This window comes from Aegilops tauschii, chromosome 1 (assembly GCF_002575655.3).
Source record: "Aegilops tauschii subsp. strangulata cultivar AL8/78 chromosome 1, Aet v6.0, whole genome shotgun sequence".
In the NCBI taxonomy this organism is placed as follows: Eukaryota; Viridiplantae; Streptophyta; class Magnoliopsida; order Poales; family Poaceae; genus Aegilops; species Aegilops tauschii.
In genome coordinates this window covers 351,008,614-351,014,554 of record NC_053035.3, presented here as the reverse complement: position 1 = coordinate 351,014,554, position 5,941 = coordinate 351,008,614, and positions in this window count along the sequence as shown.

Here is a 5,941-nt window from a genome sequence, read left to right as displayed (position 1 = left end):
TTCTTCGACTTGCATGGGTTAATTCCAGTTATATGGAACTCAATGTATGATCAATCGACTATTTTAAGTGAATGATGAAAGATTTCGACAGATAAGTGGTACTCCAAATCTGAAGTCCAGAATACCCGAACACGCCGCCGGGATTCTTGTGTCACCTCACGCGCAGCGTGTTGTCACGTCAATTCAATGTGTGGACATGATGAATAATTTAACCGACGCATACTAGTACTGCTACTGTACTACTTACTGGTCGTATTTAGTGTCACATTTTAACCATAGGTTTAACTAACAAGTATGCACTTGAAGCCTAAGTGATATATATATATGGGATTGACTATTCGTCACCCTGGGTGAGGAATAGTTATTCTTCACCCCCATTATTTTACCATCAATACACCGTAATTTTACGTTTCGTAAGTTTTGTCTTATTTCTGACGTAAAAAGAGACCGTAAAAAAAAATAATCATCGTAAAAAATATTTTATGTTATATAAAATTACAAACGTAAAAACATAGTGTAAAATACACATAAACTGCAAAATTTCTTGTCTTATGCCCTATATTTTTATTTTTCATGCCAAATTTTACGTAGTGAATCAATAAGAATCTAACTATTTGAATTCCAAACGTAATTTAATTATGAAATGATCGTAAGATTACCTCGGGTGAAGAATAACTTATTCTGCACCCTGGGTGCTGAATAGTAACACTATATATATATAGGTAAATTGTTTGGGGCACCTAGGTGCCTGGGCACCTAGGGCTGTTATGGCAAGTCATATTCGTTAGTGCATGTCATAAAATTGACAAAATAATGGCTTTCCATATTTTGTTTGCATGCACTAGTATCCTAAATGGTCAATGATTTCTTTCCAAAACACAAATCATCTGAATATTCGTACTTGGGTGGGTATATACGTACATGTACCCATGATATAACCACGTGTACATGTTATTTGACCATGATACTAATTAGTGGGTATTATACCTAAGGAAAATATGTACGTCTTGTTTTATACTCAATGAAAATATAGACATGAATGTCATATCTTTTAATAAGTACATGTTGGTGTTATACCCAATAGAAATATACACATAAATATACATACCTTGATGTGAATATACACATGAATAAACATAACTCGATGTTAGTATACACATGAATATCTACGCGTTAGTGTTATACCCAATAGAAATATACACATAAATATACATACCTCGATGTGAATATAAACATGAATATACATACGTCGATGTTGGTATACACATGAATATCTACGAGTTCGTGTTATAACCGATGAAAATATTCACATAAATATATATAACTTGATGCGGATTTTATTTGTACATTTTATTAAACCGTGATACCAGTTAGTGAGTATTATACCTAATAAAAATATGCATGTGTTGGTGTTATAACCCAATGAAAATATGTACGTGTTGGTGTTATACCCGATGAAAATGTGTACATGCTAAAAATATTACATGATCTTTTCTTAATTAATTATCTTGCATTTACCATACATGCCAAAAAGTACGATAATTAATTAATTACAATTTCCTATTAGAAAGAGACAAATAATGACATGTATTAATTAGACAACATTATTACTTTCCATAGTAGTAACGCCATGCAAACAAATAGGAAAGTAATAATGCAGGTATGCATGCCAAATTTAAACACATCTTATCAGCGAAAGCTAGTATGATCCAACGGCATCTAGGCAAGGAGCATGGGCACCTAGGTGTCCCAAACACATCTTATCAGCGAAAGCTAGTATATATACTGCACAGCATCTCCATCATCATTATTAGTACATCCTGCGCAGGTGAGTTAGGATGCACTTGATCCCAGAAAGGTATCTATCCTTCAAACCAGAGAAGTGCTTTAAACTAAGAGGGTCGTGCTACAGCAGCAGAATACATGGCTCAGTCTACATATCAGTACGAATCAAGTTGTGCATATTTGCTGTTGGCATGAACCACATCGCCGCATGTCAGGTTTGCAAAAGCCATCCATCGCATGGAAGCTTGATGCCTTTCACACACTGAAGATTATCTCGCAACAAGCTGTGTCGACGAATCTCTGGATATGGTGATTCATGAAACCCATGGTATGATGTGTAAACACAGTCCCCCTGGCAAATGGAAGTTGCATAGCACGGTAATCATTGCCGGTGATATGATCGATGATTGGTTGGATGATCGGATAATTGAGCCCGAGGAACATGGAGTGGTTACCGAGGCTGTAAACCCGCCTCCAGTTGAATACGCCTGGCCCAACGGAGCTGGGATCTTTCTCGAACACGAAGCAGCCATAGCCATCAATGTCACGAACGCCCCAGGCATTATACTGCATGTGGTTTGATGAAATGGTTTGGTCAATTTGGTACGTGCAAATGAGCATCAAATGACCACCGTCAGCTGAACGAGCGATAAACCACCACCCATCGGCAGGTATGATTCCAGGTCCTGGAATCATGAAGGCCAGCGCATTTGCGTTTGCTGCAACAATTCAAATTGGAGACCAAAAGGACAAAAATAAACAATCATGTTCAGAGTATGTGTGGAATTAAGATTATTATAACAATGACACATATCATAGACAGAGAATTGCAATGCCGTGGTCATAATCATACCCCAAGTTAAAAAAATAAGCCAATGGCTTTCATATTCTAGCAATATATCATGGTTCAAACATCATGTAACAATGAGAGGAAAATAGATATGGCAGGGCCTACTCATATTCTACCATAGCACTTACCAGTTATCATATCAACTCTAAGCAATAACATGCGTTGTTATAAAAATCCTGGAAATGAGAGTAACATATAGCAATCATGAGGTTATACTCATAATATCTATTCTAACAATCATTAGATACCAATTGTTCTCATATCAACTCTAACAATAACATGTGTGGTCATAAAAATCTAGGAAATGAGAGGAACATATAGCAATGATGTTGTTATAGACATACTATATATTCTAAATTTGTAACAATGAACATGGAGTCGTATTCTTAAGGTAAAGATGAGATGAGATAGAACAATTACACGACGATAGATTCCACCAGTATAGGCAGCCAATCTGTGCGTCGACCGCATAAACGATGCCATCGTGCACTATAGCATCAGACAGAACTGTTGGGTGAAGAGGATCGACGATGAGCCATAACCATGTATGGCGACCGGATTCCAGATAGACTAATCCCATGTTGAACACGGCAATGAGCTTGTAGTCCATGTAGTCTTCTGATGGTGTGGGCACTTCGCAGATTACAACTTTCAGCAAACAGAGGTCGAGCCAAAAGGTCGACGCATCTCGTGCGTAGTAGGCAGGAGTGTCCGGCGGGCCGCGAGGCTCGATGGCGGCGGTATCCAAAGATGGAAGGGTGATCTCTCGCTGGGTGTAGATATCCACGAGACGCCACGAACTACCAGATTGGTGGATGAGGACGATCCAGTTGGCCTTCATGCCCGCCCAGTAGTGGCCGCGCATGAAGGGCAGGTGGACGGGTAGTGGTAGCATGTCGAGGGGCACCACGACAACATCCGTAGGATCGTCGAGTCGGTGTCTGGGCCACCTGCGAGGATCGGGCATTAGCAAGCAGGGTGTCTTGAAAAGAGCCGGTCGGTTGCAGACGAGTAGACGGTACAAAGACACCGAGCATGCGGCCAGACGGACGGTGCTGAGTAGGTCCATATGATTACAGATCTGCTCCAAGAGAACATCGGGGAGGGAATTCCAATCGCGGCTCTGCGTGTCAGTCGATTCTGCCATTGGGGTTTTCGGTGCCTGCGAGCCAGCGGGGAAGTGGATTCGGGGGGGGGGCGAGCGACGAAGATTCTCCTCGTGTGGCCGAGCAGTGAGCGGGGGGATATGGTACGCGCGAGCTACCAAGGAAGATAGCGCGGGCGGGCGAGCAGTGAGCGGGGGGATATGGTACGCGCGAGCTACCAAGGAAGATAGCGCGGGCGAGCGAGCAGTGAGCGGGGGGAAATGGTGTGCGGCCGACGATGGGGAAGAGAGGAGGAAGAAGAGTGGAAGACGGGGAAGAAAGTGCATTAAATCTCAATTCTACTACTACTACTACTACCAGGATATACTGTCCTTCGGAGTGTAAATAGTTACACCGATGACATGTGGGTCTACCACAAGAGGGCCCATATGTCAGTTAATGGAGGACAGAAGCGTGCTCTACTGGCAAACATGATGGCAGTACTGGGTAAGGCTGATTTAGTAACACCAACACACTGGTTCAACTTATTAATTAAGTGTCCCATCTGCTGCAGTGTGAATTGTCACTTCACTGCGAAGACTAGTTGAATAGTTCTCTCTGACCGAGATGGGGAATAATGGATCACGAAGACTTCCTTTCTACATTATCCCTATGCCTCTACGCTCACTTCACTCATTTTGCTCCGTACGTAGTCACTTGTTGAAATCTCTAGAAAGACAAATACTCCCTATTTGGGAACAGAGGGAGGATTTTACTCCGTATTTGGGAACAGAGGGAGTATCACCATATGGAGGGAACAGAGGAAGCTTGAAATATGAACATGTCAATGGGAGGGAGTAAGCCCCATGCATGCATGCATGCAACATGCAACATGCAACACTCACACGTACACATGGATGCACGCAACACTCACGCGCCCATGCGGCACACAGCACACAACGCAACACACACGCTCACGCTCAAGTGCTCAACCTACTCCCTACGTCCGTGAAAGACTGTACATTTAGAGATTTACACATTGACCAGGGCATAATTAACGCCCAAAAGTTATGTGTGCATGCGACCATTGACAGAAGAAGATTAAATGAAGGTCGTTGCATGCTGTAATTAAGGATAGACATGTAGCCTATACCTAGAGCACAAGTTGGTGCATTAGTCAATCAATATCGATTTAGATTAAAGGCTAAATGCATTGGAAGTGTAGATGTACTACACTCTTTGTTTTTTAGCTGATTTCTTTGCTCTGCCAACTGACAGGTGGGACCCAGAAACAAGGTGACAATTTAACCAGTCAACAAAGTGCCACGTCGACTATGTGGCCGGTCAGTAGGGTACAATACGGTGCTCTACGATGAGCTAGTGATCGTATAATCACCGCAAAACAATATATAGTGACCGTAAAGAGCGTATCGTTACATACGTTGACCGCCAGTGTATTTTTCTCGTTTCAAATTAAGACATATTAACCGGAAAGGACGCAGTATGGACTAGTACTAGTACTACTTTGATGTGTCCCGTCAACTCGCCGAACGAGGAGAAGCTTGCTTACTATGCGTCTCCCTCGCCCACGCGCGCGGTGGTTCGCAGGACGAGGAGAGGGTTTTGACTACAGCGCAACCTCTCCCTCTCCCTCGCCCTCGCCCTCGCAGTGGACGTGCAGCAGTTCAATTGGTGTCAGATTGCCAGAAGCATAATGTGTACTGTAGTATCATCATTGTTGGACCTTCCGAAGAGGCGAAGAGCCAAGTGCAAGGTTCACACAAGTATGAACTGTTGAACCTCCCGAAGAGGCAAAGAGCCAAGCGCAAGGTTTTATAGGAGTTGTCGTCCTAGTAGGAGTGTACTACAACTATAGTGAACGATGCTACTATATGATGCCGCCACGTCACCTATATCCAAAGTTGTGCCACCTTTTTTTCTCAAAGAGCGTGTTGGAGCCCGTGCAATAACCACACAAGTTGCACGTACACATAACACATTTACTAGTAATAAATTCTAAAGGACAAATGCCAGTATGCCACACAAGTTCATCTCCAATTCATGTGATAAATTGGTGCACGACTAGTCTACATATATTCACAGTGCTACCGTTCACAATTTACCGTACTCCACTTACACGTTATAGATGGGCTACATGTCCTCCTCCAGGTTCCAGTCCCAGGTGTTCTTCATGGATGGCACGATCCATAGCGGTGGGCAA